The 16,093-nt window shown below is 38.8% G+C and overlaps 1 protein-coding gene and 1 long non-coding RNA gene across 2 annotated transcripts in view; one reads left to right on the top strand and one right to left on the bottom strand.

Annotated features, from left to right (window-relative positions):
• The window catches only part of MALRD1 (MAM and LDL receptor class A domain containing 1), a 702,910-nt gene that overhangs the window by 40,487 nt on the left and 646,330 nt on the right, over positions 1-16,093 (bottom strand).
• On the top strand, positions 1,085-3,819 carry LOC117082593. Its single transcript, XR_004436698.1, has 2 exons — positions 1,085-1,211; positions 3,512-3,819. It is a non-coding gene; the product is annotated as an uncharacterized LOC117082593 (long non-coding RNA).

The following is a 16,093-nucleotide window of genomic DNA, read 5'->3' as shown; positions in this document are numbered from 1 at the left end:
TATCCCCTCCTGTGTAACAAGTTTCCTTATAAAATCACAGAACTGTCATGGGATAAAATGATGAATGTCAATAAATAATGAGATACCAGGAACACGGATAACTTTGACAAGAAACCAAAAACGTTAAGCCAAAGCAAAACCAAAATTAAATAGTATTATTTTCATATCGTTGTGTAAGATAATTTTTTTCAATAGTCACCTTGTTGACTTTATAAGATAGAAACATGGTTTCCATATGGTTCTTTGTTTTTACAAATTGACTCATTTGGCACCAGTGTCCAATATTACTTTACTTTATCCATCATTTGCCTCAAATCCAAAAGGGAGTGCATTTTTCTACAGTAAAGAAAAATTTTCTATAGTGAAGAAAATTTCCCTTGTAAAATTGTCACTTGATGTTTATTACATTAAAAATAATATGTACGTGACCCGCGGGACGCTGCGGTGTCGTCCGCCATCGCGCGTTGCATTGGGGAGTTATACATGATATAAACGTTATGCACATGTACCCTAGAACTTAAAGTATAATAAAAATAAAAAAATAAAAAAAAAAAAAAAAAAAAACAAAAAAAAACAAAAAACAAAAAACAACAACAACAACAACAAAAATAATATGTACTTGAAGTGACAAGGAAATTATCCACGAATGTATGTTAAAACATAAACCGCCATTCCCATATGCAATTCCATCCTCCCAAGGTAACTAAGGGTATGTCTCCTTCTACTACTTTTACCTTCTCATAGAACACACACACATACAGATATACAAACACATAGAGCTATCTATATATTGGTTTTGTATGTGTGTTTCCTATAATAGAAGCATATACTTCTCTCTGCACCTAGCTTTTTCTCTCAACGATATATCACGCATTTCCTTAAGATCAGATATCTGTGCAAATAACTGTCACAGACATTTATTTTTAGAAATTATCATATTGTACATGTATACATAAATGTGTATTTTTCGTTCAAACTTTTTATTGTTGTTGCTTTTCTTTCCTCTTCTTCTTTCCTCTTCACCCCAGTATATAAAGGTGGAAGAGGAGGAGAAGGGAGAGACATTTGCTGGGTTGCAGAAAGAAGCAAGTGAGAATATTAAACACGCATTTTCATCTTTGTTAAACTAAACCTCCTCCATGGAATATCCAGTGTTCAAAGTAATTGTGGCAGTCTGATCCCTGGATTTCTTTAAAATCTCTCTGAAAGGGGTGAGTTTCCAACCTGTCTAATGGCACGCAGAGAACAGCATTAATCACATGCGAGAATGGTGTGTTGAAGTTCCACCTATTCTTTGAACAACAGCAGTGAAAGAAATTTCTCTCCTGCCATCCCCCTGTGTACTGTGGGCTGGAAGCAAAAATAGAAAATCCTGTCTGCACTAACTAGAGCTTGGTGGACTCCCTTATCTTCCAAGCTAACCATAACTAACTAATAAGAATCATTAGGGTCGGACATGGTGGCTCAGGCCTGTAATTCCAGCACTTTTGGAGGCCAAGGTAGGAGGATTACTTGAGGCCAGGAGTTTGAGATTAGTCTGGGCAACAGGGAGAGACCTCTTCTCTACAAAAATTTTAAAAATTAGCCGTGCAAGGTAGTGTGCCCCTGTAGTCCTAATTACTAAGGAGGTTAAAGTGAGAGAATTGCATAAGCCCAAGAGTTGGAGGCTGCAGGGAGCTATGCACCGCATTCCAGCATGGGCAACAGAGCAAACCCTGTCTCAAAAAATAATGATATTAATAGGCCGGGCACAGTGGTTCACGCTGGTAATCCCAGCACTTTGGGAGGCCAAGGCGAGCAGATCATCTGAGGTCAGGAGTTCCAAGACCAGTCTGGCCAACATGGCGAAACCCTGCCTCTACTAAAAATACAAAAATCAGCCGGGTATGGCAGTGGGCACCTGTAATCCCAGCGACTTGGGAGGCTGAGGCAGGAGAATTGTTTGAACCTGGGAGGCAGAGGTTGCAGTGACCCAGATCGCACCACTGCACTCCAGCCTGGGGGACAGAGTGAGATTCCATCTCCAAAAATAAAAATAAAAATAAGTAATAATAATAATTAAGGTGTTTTACAAAGAAAATACTACAGTGATTTTCTCCATTATTTTTCACATGGAATCTGGGTAGGGAAGCTTAGCTATCTCCCTCATCTATTTATTAGATTGGTGTGAAATTAATTGCAGTCGTTGTTTCTAAAAGGAATGGTCAAAAGTGCAATTACTTTTGCACCTACCTAATATTTCTCAATAGTAAATCAGTAAGATTTGTATAACAAATGAAAAATGAGAAAATGTCTAATCCTGAAGGGATAAAGCAAGTATTTGTTTTTAAGTGGTGTTTTGGGTATTTTTATAGTTGGTTGGGGTAAAGGGTGAAGGCTCCTGTAGAAAGAAATAGGACAGGGAGAGTGGATAAGCTAGGTGGAGGTAATTCAATGGGTTTAGGCTAGGCTGATGCCAACCAGAGAAAACCAGTACAAGTAGGGATATTTTTGGCATAGCTGTGGGGAGCTGAGTGGCTGAGTGGCTTGGTGGGTGGGTATGGGAAATGCTGAACCATTGTCTGAGGCCAGAAAGAAGGATCCTAAAGGAATAGCACAATGAGGTTCACTTTAGGAGCTTGACAATTAAGGACTAGAATAGCCCTTTGCAGGTAATCTCTTTGCTATTTTATGACTACACAAGGCTGAATGCAAATATGATTCTGCCCTTTGTGTAATCCAAAAAGATCCATAAAGACCATAAACATTAAATAATACTTGTACTAAGACACATCAATCTAAATTAGAATGCTTGTTTGTTTTAATGTCAAGAAGAAAAAAAATGTTAGATGTGATGTAATTACTTTGGCAGTCATATTTTTATAGGGAATTATTAGAATCAGTTTTACTCATAAAATTAACAGTTAATCTTAACGGGGGGGGAAAAAAAAAACACTTGCTATTTTTTTTTTTCAAAGAGCACTTAAAAGTAAAAAGCATCCCAAGGGGACCTGATATATTTTGAGCTTTTATGGGGCTCTACATTTTACCACTTCTTTTGCATGTCTAATATGTGTGAGTGTAACACTGCAGCATTTCAGCCTTATGTTTTGAACTCTGGAAGTTTAAACTATTACCCAATGTATGTTGCACATGCTGTGGTCGCCTCCTTCAAATTCATTTAGCCTTCCATTCTCACTCCCTTCCCGCCACAAATTGTTTGGCATTTCCATGATTTGGTTGGGATTGTTACAGCAGGTCACTAGTCAGATATTAACGGGGCAGAAGAAGGCACCCCTCCACCAGAAATGCCAGGTGACCATCAGGTGATGGTTAGGCAGTTATTAAGCTGCCTCGCTAAAATAATAATTGGCCACAGCTGAAGCAAAGGCAGTTTCCCAGTAGATAGAAATACCTGAAACTGGAGATCAGCAGCTTCCTAATAAGATCTCTGGAGTTGAGCAAATGGGCTCACACATGCACACTAAGAGGCAAAACGGCAGAGTTTAACTGGTATATGACCTTCCTCTAGGGATGTTGGACTGGTAAGGGAAGAACGCCTCAAGAGAGCATGCACACAACTCCAGCAAACAGACCACGCACGGCCCCTCCCAAGCATCGGTAGGCCCCCACACATGGAGACAGCCCACCCCAAGGGAAGAATCAGGGGAGAAGGGATGCAAGACCCTGGAAGTATGCCAAGATGTAAAACTCCACGTCAAACGTCAAACTGTGCTCTTGATCTCTCAAGTTTCCCGCTCGGCCCTCTTCCAAGTATACTTTACTCCCTTTCATTCCTGTTCTAAAGTTTTTAAATAAATTTTCACTCCTGCTTTAAAACTTGCCTGTGTCTCTCCTCTGTCTTATGCCCCTCCGTGGAACTCTTTCTTCTGAGAAGGCAAGAATGGAGGTTGCTGCAGACCTGTAAGAATTTACTGCCTACAGTAACATACTTAAGTGTTGCATGACTCAGATACTCTCCACTGCTAACAGAACTGAACCCTCAACCCAGTTCCTAGGGTCATGCCATTTTTCTTGCTCTAATGTGGGTTCAGAACCACACCTATCACCGCACGGCACTGCCAATCCACGGGATTGGTTCATAGATAGACATGGATGTAAGTTTATCCAGTAAGAATTCTGTCACAAAAGGGTACATTTCGATGGATAATTGTGGCAAGAGACCTCTTCTTCCCAACTCTGATGTAAAAGAGGAAGCATGCAGCCCTCTTAATCTCAGGTACTCATCTGCTACCATTGTGCTACAATAAACAGCCAAGGGATAAAATCAACTAATAGGAAGACAGGGCCTTCAAAATCATGAAGAAATAGCAGAATAACTTTGATGGCATTGCGAACTTTTCCATCAGTTCATGTTCCAAGCCTGCTCTGCATGTAGACATTTTAGTTGTATAAGTCAATAAATTCCTGTATCATATGAGCCAGTTTGAATCGGGTCTTTGATTACTAGCACACACACACATCTACACACAAACTTTCATTCTTCTACTTCTCCATTTTACTCCCTACAGCTCTTCTCATTAAATCAATAATCCTGTGTTCATAAAATATTTACTGAATGTCTACTATGTACAAGGTACTCGACCAGATATGTTGAGGATATGAAGATGGACAAGCCATGGCTGAGAATTTGTAGAAGCATGAAATTAGCGAGAAAATGAAAAATACATGTAAAAATAACTAAGATGCAAAATAGAAAATAAAATAAAGAAAAGTTCTTAAAGAGAGCATTGGCCGGGCGCGGTGGCTCAAGCCTGTAATCCCAGCACTTTGGGAGGCCGAGGCGGGCGGATCACGAGGTCAGGAGATCGAGACCATCCTGGCTAACATAGTGAAACCCCGTCTCTACTAAAAAATACAAAAAAACTAGCCGGGCGAGGTGGCGGGCGCCTGTAGTCCCAGCTACTCGGGAGGCTGAGGCAGGAGAATGGCGTGAACCCGAGAGGCGGAGCTTGCAGTGAGCTGAGATCTGGCCAGTGCACTCCAGCTTGGGTGACAGAGCGAGACTCCGTCTCAAAAAAAAAAAAAAAAAAAAAAAAAAAAAAAAAAAAAAAAGAGAGCATCAAAGAATTGCTTCATGAATTTTTATTTTTCCAGACCTAGAAAGTGAAAAATGTGCAGTCTCACCTGGGCATTTATGGACCATATGATAAATTAAATTATATGTATTCTAAAGAAGGAAGTGTTTATATATGTATACTGTATCTGTGCTTTGAAAATATTGGTTATCCAAGTATATAGAAATCCTATAACTGATTTTTTTCTGGAGAGATATGTCCAAATATGAGTTGTTAATAGGATCCTAGACTAACCTGCAGATTTACTAATTCTATATCATAGAATACTGATTCCATACCGTGCTTAGTCTCTAATTTTGTAGTTTTGAAGGATGTGGAGAAAAATTCCTTCAGAAGCAGTATGTTTGGAATATATTCCAGATTCAATTTATAATTTATGTATTTATAGTATATAGCCTTGTTTTTCTTTTTAGCAGGCTATGTTTATTTATGTTTGTTTGTTTGTTTGTTTTTAAGTCAGAATCTTGCTCTGTCGCCCAGGCTGGATTGTAATGGCACAATCTTGGCTCACTGCAACCTCCATCTCCCAGGTTCAAGGGATTCTTCTGCCTCAGCCATCTGAGTAGCTGAGACTACAGGCATGTGCCATCATGCCTAATTTTTGTATTTTTAGTAGAGACGGGGTTTCGCCATGTTGACCAGGCTGGCCTCAAAATCCTGGCCTCAAGTGATCCATCTGCCTCAGCCTCCCAAAGTGCTGGAATTACAGGCATGAGCCACCATGCCCAGCCATTAGCAGGCATATTTTATAGCAACATAACTATGAAACTCATGTCTATCATGTTGAAAGGTGATGGTGTCATTCTTCATTTACATTATATGCTTTAGAAATTATATAAAGCCCACCCAGTAAGAAATATTTATTGAGTACTCATTATGTGCTAAACAAGGTTCTAAATGCTTTCTAGATTTTTAATGATATGATAATGTTACAAAGTCCGAATTATTTGCCCATTTCATAGAGGAGAAGACGAAGTCACAGAGAGATTGAGCTGTAAATCACCAAAGGGTACAATCTGATGGAGATTTTCAACTTTGGCTCTGTTGACTACATGGTTTTGCTTCTGGTCTTCTTTCTAAAGTTAATATATGCAGACATAGAAAAGAATGAGTTCATGTCCTTTGCAGGAACGTGGATGAAGCCAGAAACCATCATCCTCAGCAAACTGACACAGGAACAGAAAACCAAACATTGCACGTTCTCTCATAAGTGGGAGTTGAATAATGAGAACACATTGACACAAGGAGGGGAACGTCACACACCGGGGCCTGTCGGTGGGTGGGGGACAAGGGGAGGGAGAGCATTAGGACAAATACCTAATGCCTGCTGGGCTTGAAACCTAGATGACGGGTTGATAGGTGCAGCAAACCACCGCAGCACATGTACACCTATGTAATAATCCTGCGTGTTCTGCACATGGATCCCAGAACTTAAATAAATAAAAGGATGCATAAAAACCATTTGTAAAGCTAATTAACTTCACAATTTTTATCTGTTATGAGAGCAACACTCTCATAACATAATAAATTTCTGGCTGTATAGGTCTGAAAATGTCCGTTTATCACATTAAGCCTCAGCCTGCAAACATCTCAAGATATAGAGAGGCAGCTGTGAGGCTGGAAAGAGAAAGGAATGCAGGACTCAGGGCACCTGGAGTTCAAGCTAGACGCTGCTGCTTTCTAGCTATGTGGCTTTGGGATAGTCAGGCAGATTCAGTTTCCTATTTACAAACGGCAATAAGTATCACTCTCAGAATGTGTGTGAGAATTAAATATTACCATGCACATGAAGATACATTGTAGACTGTAAAGTGCTATGCCAAGCTGTTTGCTACACAATTTTTAGCTTTCTGCTATAAATTCTGGTCGTGGCTTTTCCCAGCTGACCTTAGGACCACATTCCCTAACAGCCTGGTCTGCCAAGGAGCTGGATCTAGCAAGCGCAGTCTCTGATCCCATTGTGAGCACTCGGTTAAGACTTAGAAAGAGTTAAAAAATCACTGCCAGTTTCCGTTTTCGTGGCTTACCAATTCTGTTATTTAGAAACCCTTCCTACCTCCCTCCCTTCCTCCCTAACCTCCTCTTCCCTCCCCTCCCCTCCTCTCCCTTCCTCCCCTCCCCTCCTCTCCTCTCCCCTCCCCTCCCCTCTCCTCTCCTCTCCCCTCCCCTCCCCTCTCCTCTCCCCTCCCCTCTCCTCTCCTCTCCTCTCCTCTCCTCTCCTTTCCTTTCCTTTCTCTCTTTCTTAAGATGGGGTTTCCCCATGTTGGCCAGGCTGGTCTTGAACACCTGGCCTCAAGTGATCTGCCTGCCTCGGCCTCCCAAAGTGCTGAGATTACAGGAGTGAGCCACTGTGCCCGGCCTCAAACCCATTTTGATGTCTCAGTAGCCTGGAGGCTTTTGCTCCTGTTACACAGCAGATGCTGAAGATGCTTAGTACCTGCCATGTGCATGACTATTCCCCATGCCCAGGTGAAGTTTCTATTCCATCAGAAGGGCTCCAGGTGGGAGAAAGTACTGCTCTACCAACTTAACCTGAAAGCTGCAGCTCAGACCGAGTGTTCTCTGGGCCATATGCTGAGCCTCTGTCAGCAGAAGGGAAAATTGAGGTAATCCTCAGCAAGCCATTCTCATTGTCATGGGTGAATTATATCGTAACAAAATGAGAAAGCAAGAGAAGTCACTAAATAATCTCTGAGCCACAAGGCACTAAAATTCCACTTTGAGTAGCAGTGATTAATTTGCTTGGACTAATTTCTTGCACATCTAATTAGCTCTGGCATGTTTCATAATATTTATAAGTATTAGGCAGAGCCCACCTGAAAGAGAGAGATAAACATCCCGCTCCATTCATGCATAAGAGCCTGCTTTCTTAACATGAAGAGGAGAAAGGAAAAAATAAAATATAATTGGACGCTTTCAGCCACAGCCAACCTAATCAAATCTTTCCTAAATTCTAATAGGTCTTTTGCTATTAGTAGGTTATAACGAAGGAGTTTTGGAAATAACTTATTCCTGAGTGTGCTCGGTAACACCCATTCATTATACTAACGCCTGGAACAAAAACTCCTCCCACCTTTATTGTCATTGTGTGCCCATCTCAGCTCATTTGTCTCATTGTCAGAGAAAACAAATGAGGAACCTCAAGTTTTCTAAGCATGGGTTCACAATTAATGTGACTGGAACTGGCAGAGGGTTTACTCCAGTCATTTAATTGACTTGAATTGTTCTAATAAGTCTAAAGTTAAAAAAAAAGTTTTATTTATAATTGTTCTACTAAGTCTAAAGTAAAATAAACTGCTAACACAGAGATACAGTTATTTCAGAAATTAGCTGGGCATGGTGGTGCATACCTGTAGTCCCAGCTACAGCTAATGTGGGGAGGCCATCCTGAGACACAGAGGTAGCAGTGAGCTGAGACTGTGCCACTGCACTCCAGCCTGGAGATAGAGCAAGACACTGTTTCAAAAAAAAAAAAAGAGTGACATTTCCCCACAAAAACCTCATCCAAAGGTCAGTAGCCTTAAAGATCAAAGATAGAGAAAGTCATGAAAACGAGAATGAATCAACGAAAAAATGCAGAAAACTCAAAAACCCAGAGTGCCTCTTCTCCTCCAAATGATCGCAACACCTCTCGGGCAAGGGCACAGAACTGGGCTGGGGCTGAGATAGACGAACTGACAGAAGTCGGCTTCATAAGGTGGGTAATAACGAACTTTGTTGAGCTAAAGGAGCATGTTCTAACCCGATGCAAATAGGTTAAGAACCATGATGAAACATTACAGGAGGTGTTAACCAGAATAACCAGGTTAAAGACAAGCATAGATGACCTGATGGAGCAGAAAAACACAACACAAGAACGTCGCAATGCAGCCGCAAGTGTCAGTAGCCAAACTGACCAGGCAGAGTAAAGAATTTCAGAGCGTAAAGACTATCTTGCTGAAATAAGGCAGGTAGACAAGATTAGAGAAAAAAAGAACGAAAAGGAATGAACAAAACCTCAGAGAACTATGGGATTACGCAAAAAGACGGAACTCATAGCTGATTGGTGTACCTGAAAGAGATGAGGAAAATGGAACCAGGTTGGAAAACATACTTGAGGATATCATCCAGGAGAACTTCCCAAAACTAGTAAGACAGACCAACATTCAAATTCAGGAAATCAAGAGAACCCTAGTAAGATACTCCAGAAGATCAACCCCAAGACACACAATCAGATTCTCCAAGGTCAAAATGAAGGAAAAAATGTTATGGGCAGCCAGAGAGAAAGGCCAGGTCATCTACAAAGAGAAGTCCATCAGACCAACAGCAGACCTCTCAGCAGAAACCCTACAAGCCAGAAGATAGTGGGGGGCCAATAGTCAACATTCTAAAAGAAAAGAATTTCCAACCCAGAATTTCATACCTGGCCAAACTAAGCTTCATAAGCAAAAGAGAAATATTAATAAGATCCTTTTCAGATAAGCAAATGCTAAGGGAATTCATTACCACCAGGCCTGCCTTGCAAGAGCTCCTGAAGGAAACGCTAAATATAGAAAGGAAAAACTGTTACAAGCCACTACAGAAACACACTGAAGTACAAAGACCAATGACACTACGAAGCAACTACATCAACAAGTCTGCAAAATAACCAGCCAGCATCATGATGACAGGATCACATTTACACATAACAATATTAACCTTAAATGTAAATAGAATCAATGACCCAATTAAAAGACACAGAATGGCAAGCTGGATAGAGTCAAGACCCATCAGTGTACTGTATTCAAGAGATCCATCTCATATCGAAGATACACATAGGCTCAAAATAAAGTATGGAGGCAAATTTACCAAGCAAATGGAAAGCAGAAAAAAGCAGGGGTTGCAATCCTAGTTTCTGAAAAAACACTTTAAACCAACAAAGATCAAAAAAGACAAAGAAGGGCATTACATAATGGTAAAGGGGCCAATTCAGGAAGAAGAGTTAACTCTCCTAAATATATATGCACCCAATACAGGAGCACCCAGATTCATAAAACAAGTTCTTAGAGACCTACAAAGAGACTTTGACTCCCACACAATAATAGTGGAAGACTTCAACACCCAATTGTCAATATTACACAGATCATTGAGACAGAAAATAAACAAGGATATTCAGGACTTGAACTCAGCTCTGGATCAAGTGGACCTGATAGATATCTGTAGAACTGTCCACTGCAAAACAACAGAATATACATTCTTCTTGGCACCACATGGTACTTACTCTAAAATTGGTCACATAATTGGAAGTAAAACACTCCTCAGCAAATGCTAAAGAACTGAAATCATAACAAAGAATCTTTCAGACCACAGCACAATCAAACTAGAACTCAAGATTAAGAAACTTACTCAAAACCACACAACCACATGGAAATTGAACAACCTGCTTCTGAATGATTCCTGGGTAAATAATGAAATTAAGGTAGATATCAAGAAGTTATTTGAAACCAGTAAGAACAAAGGGACAATGTACCAGAATCTCTGGGACACAGTTAAAGCAGTGTTAAGAGAGAAATTTGTAGCACTAAATCCCCACACCAAAGAGCTCAAAAGATCTCAAATCGACATCCTAACACCAAACTACAAGAACTAGAGAACCAAGAGGAAACAAACTCCAAAGCTAGCAGAAGACAAGAAATAATCAAGATCAGGGTGGAACTGAAGGAGGCAGACATGAAAAACCCTTCAAAAAATCAACGAATCCAGGAGGCGTATTTTGGAAAAAAATAAAATAAAATAGACCACTAGCTAGACTAATAAAGAAGAAAAGAGAGAAGAATTAAATAGACACAATAAAAACAATAAATGGGATATCAGAACTGAACCCACAGAAATACAAACAACCATCAGAGAATAGTGTAAATACCTCTATGCAAATAAACTAGAAAATCTAGAAGAAATGGATAAATTCCTGGACACATACACCCTTCCAAGACTGAACCAGAAAGAAGCTGAATCCCTGAAAAGACCAATAAAAAGTTCTGAAATGGAGTAAGGAATAAATAGCATACCAACAAATAAAAGCCCAGAACCAGGTGAATTTGCCACTGAATTCTACCAGAGGTACAAAGAGAAGCTGGTACCATTCCTTCTGAAATTATTCCATACAATTAAAAAAGGAAGGACTCTTCCTTAACTCATTTTATGGGGCCAGCATCATCCTGATATCAAAACCTGGTAGAGATACAACAAAAAAAGAAAAGAGCAGGCAAATATCTCTGATGAACATTAGTGCAAAAATTCTCAACAAAATAATGGCAAACTGAATCCGGCAGCACATCAAAAAGTTTATCTACCATGATCAAGGAGGCTTCAACCCCAGGATGCAAGGCTGGTTCAACATATGCAAATCAATAAGCATAGTTCATCACATAAACAGAAGCAAAGACAAAAATCACATAATCATGGATTGTCTCAATAGACGCAGAAAAGGCTTTCAATAAAATTCCACATCTCTTCATGTTAAAAACTCTCAATAAACTAGGTATTGATGGAATGTATCTCAAAATAATAAGAGCCATTTATGACAAACTCATAGCCAATATCATACTGAATGGGCAAAAGCTGGAAGCATTCCCTTTGAAAACCAGCATAAGACAAGGATGTCCTCTTTCATCACTCCTATTCAACATAGAATTGGAAGTTCTGGCCAGGGCAATCAGAGGAGAGAAAGAAATAAAGAGTATTCAAATAGGAAGATAAGAAGTTAAACTGTCTCTGTTTACAGATTACTTAATCCTGTATCTAGAAAACCTTATCATCTCGGCCCAAAAGCTTCTTAAGCTGAAAAGCAACTTCAGCAAAGTCTCAGGATACAAAATCACTGTACAAAAATCAAAAGCATTCCTATATACCAACAATAGACAAGCAGAGAGCCAAATCATGAATGGACTCCCATTCACAATTACTACAAAGAGAATAAAATACCTAGGAATACAGCTAACAAGGGAAATGAAGGACCTCTTCAAGGAGAACTACAAACCTCTCCTCAAGGAAAGCAGAGAAGACACAAACAAATGGTAAGACATCCCAAGCTCATGGATAGGAAGAATCAATATTGTGAAAATGGCCATACCACCCACAGTAATTTATAAATCAATGCTATTCCCATTAAACTACTACTGACATTCTTCACAGAATTAGAAAAAAATACCTTAAAATTCATATGGAAACAAAAAAGAGCCAATATAGCCAAGACAATCCTAAGCTAAAAGAACAAAGCTGGAGGCATCATGCTACCTGGCTTCAAACTATACTACAAGTCTACAGTAACCAAAACAGCATGGTACTAGTACAAAAACGGAAACATAGACCAATGGGACAGAATCTAGAACTCAGAAGTAAGATCACACATCTACAACCATCTAATTGTTGACAGACCTGACAAAAACTAGCAACGGGGAAAGGATTCCCTATTTAATAAATAGTGCTGGGATAACTGGCTAGCATATGCACAAAATTGAAACTGGACCCCTTTCTTACACGTTATACAAAAACTAATTCAAGATGGATTAAAGACTTAAATGTAAAACCCAAAACTATAAAAACCCTAGAAGAAAATTTAGGCAGTACCATTCAGCATATAAGCATGGGCAAAGATTTCATGATGAAAATGTCAAAAGCAATTGCAACAAAAGCAAACATTGACAAATGGGATCTAATTAAACTAATAGAGCTTCTGTACAGCAAAAGAAACTATCATCAGAGTGGACAGACAACCTACAGAATGGGAGAAAATTTTTGCAATCTATTCATCTGATAAATGTCTAATATCCAGAATCTACAAGGAACTTAAACAAATTTACAAAAATAAACCCCAAACAACCCCATTAAAAAGTGGGCAAAGGACATGAACAAACACTTCTCAAAAGAAGACATTAATGCACCCAACAAACATATAAAAAAAAAAAGATCAACATCACTGATCATTAGAGAAATGCAAATCAAAACCACAGTGAGATACCATCTCATGGCAGTCAGAATGGAGATTATTAAAAAGTCAAGAAACAACAGATGCTGTGAGGCTGTGGAGAAATGGGAATGCTTTTACACTGCTAGTGGGAATGTAAATTAGTTCAACCATTATGGAAGACATTGTGATGATTCCTCAAAGACCTAGAACCAGAAATACCATTTCATCCAGCAATCCCATTACTGGGTATACACTTTGGTCTGGGGTGCACACTTTGAGAACCACTGCCTTAGAACAGCCCTGTGAAAGATTAAGTGTTATTCCCAATTTATAGAGGAAATTGAAGTTCAGAGAGCAATGGCTTTGTAAGTAGTAAATTCAGGGCCTCTGAACTGCTTGTCTGCTTGTCATTGTACCATGTGAATATTAGTGAACTGCTTGTCTGCTTGCCATTGTACCATATTAGTGAAATAGTAAATTTATTTCAGTTCTTCATAAAAAGGCAGTTTATATATTATCAAATTCTGTCCTTAGATTATAACTTGAAAATGCAAATCGTGTGCTCTTGTGTGGTTTTTATTGCAATTTTCATTTGAATTGGTAGTCAAGTTGCACAGAATTGCAAATGTAGGAAGGAAGCACACTTCAACATTATTTCAAAATTATTACAGTACATTTGAAATAACTTGAATTACTTGAGTAGAAATGCAGCAGATAAAAAGCATTCTTCTTTTCCCTCTTTGTTCAAACAGGTTGATGATGTGATGCTATGGCTGAGATGATACTAAAAAATAAGTTTTAGTTAAAAAAAATGTCCTGAAGTTGGTGTTTTGAGCTTTCTATTTCTTCTGCCTTTCGTTTTTTTCAAGCTGTTATGAAGTAATATTTCCCTGGAGTTGGAAAGAAAAAAAAGGAAGAAGAAATAGAGAGAAAACTAAATAATTCACAAACTGGGCAATTGAAAATGGATACAAGTCAATAGAAACCAGTCTTGTTTTAAGATGAAGAAGGTGAAGGCATTAAATTTTTGCTGTGGAGTGTAGTCCTTCCAAGAAACAGGTTTTTGAAAATTTTCTTCTCTTTTCATAGGAAGTCTGAAAGATTTTTTCCTTTAAAATGTATATTCTGGCCTCTTATTTCCAGTAAGATCTTATTCATGTTTTCTATCACTTGAAATATCCATAAAAGCACACAAATAAACAAAAATGGGAATGTTGAAATTAGAAAGAACAAGCAAGGAATTGCTGGGCTCTGGAAGGAAGGAATTTCCACCAACTGCAGAATCTGTGAGGGGCCAGACTTGAGAATCTATGATGCTCTAAGACTCTCTTTGACCTTTTGGGAAAACAAGGAGGTTCTCTACTTGGTGAACATAAAACAGAAAATTTTTCAATGGCTTTCCATCAAATGGAGATGAAAAGTGTAAACTCTGAACATGTTGGCCAGCAAGTAATCATTGAGTACCTTCTATTTGCTAGGCTTTGCACTAGGTCATAGACATCATATCCTATCAAACCATGAGCTTTCTGGCCTCTGAACTTACTCAGTGGAGATAAGGTTACGCCATTCCCTAAATATACTAAGCTTATCCTTTTCTTAGTGACTTCATGTTTGCTCTTTCCAGTGACAGATACACTCTGCCCAAATCTTAGAATATCTTGCACTTTCATGGAATTGTGATCTTAACTCAAATTATACCCTCTCAGAGATGTCTTAGTTAACAAGTCTAAGATATGCCACTGCCATCAGCTCCTCCCCATCTCTTTCTGACATCTGCTTACCCTAATTTTCTTTATTGCATTTTTTACTACCCAAACATTATGCACACACACATGCACCCAGACACATACATGCACATGCATATAAATTATGTATATATATTTAAAATACATTTGTAAGTGTAATAAAAGTATTTAAATATTATGTACATATATTAAAAACAGATCTAGCAATAGAAATCTGAAAACCTGAATAAAATCAATGATTTTAAAGAGATACTGTAAATAATAAAAAAGTAACAGAAACTGTAGAAATCCATGATAGTTCAATAATATTTATGATACTGAAAAAGTCTTACCACATGCTTCAATCTAAGCTATGTTACTGTTTGTTCTTTCAAAGTTTCAGGAAAAGGTAATCTTCATGCTATACATTTGGAAAATAAGCCAATATTTGCCTGATAATAGAGCTCAAAAAATCTTATGCACAGAAGAAAATCTGAGAACAGTGTCATTTATAGGTGTCAACATCTTAATTAAATTACCACAATCTGAATATAAGAGTATATAGTGCTGCAGCATTTAGTGAAAACTGCCTCTTCCCTCAGTATACAGTTCTAATCCATAAGGAAAAGGCAAATAATTTTTTTTTTTTTTTTGAGATGGAGTCTCGCTCTGTCGCCCAGACTGAAGTGCAGTGGTGCGATCTCGGCTCACTGCAAGCTCCGCCTCCCGGGTTCACGCCATTCTCCTGCCTCAGCCTCCCTAGTAGCTGGGACTATAGTTGCCCGCCACCACATCTGGCTAATTCTTTGTACTTGTTTTTTTTTTTTTTAGTAGAGACAGGGTTTCACCATGTTAGCCAGGATGGTCTTAGTCTCCTGACCTCATGATCCGCCCTCCTTGGCCTCCCAAAGTGCTGGGATTACAAGCATGAGCCACCACACTCGACCAAAGGCAAATAAATTTGTATAAAAAGCAGAGGGCCTTGTGGGAGAGAAGTAAAAATATAGCAGAAAATCTATTGTCCTAAGTTGTCAACCGACTACCTCCAATAAAATTTCCACCAAAAAGCACTCTACTTATGAATTTCTTCAAACTCTTAATGAATAAATAATCCTCATATTATATAAGCTCTTCTAAACACATAAAATGAGTAAAATCAAAATTATTTTCCTATTAATGAAGAATCTCCTAAGATATTCTCTGGCCTCTATCAATTTACTGGTGAATTATCTCAAAAATGTTCAACAAAAGGTAATTCTCAGGTTATATGTATTCTTTTAAAAAGATGAAGGTTAACTGATAGGTTTCAAAAAGATATATATCAGTCAGGTGCAGTGACTCACACCTGTAATCCCAGCACTTTG

This window comes from Trachypithecus francoisi, unplaced genomic scaffold (genome assembly GCF_009764315.1).
Source record: "Trachypithecus francoisi isolate TF-2019V2 unplaced genomic scaffold, Tfra_2.0 Lachesis_group9, whole genome shotgun sequence".
NCBI classification, from domain to species: domain Eukaryota; kingdom Metazoa; phylum Chordata; class Mammalia; order Primates; family Cercopithecidae; genus Trachypithecus; species Trachypithecus francoisi.
This window is presented reverse-complemented; position numbering and strand designations above follow the sequence as displayed.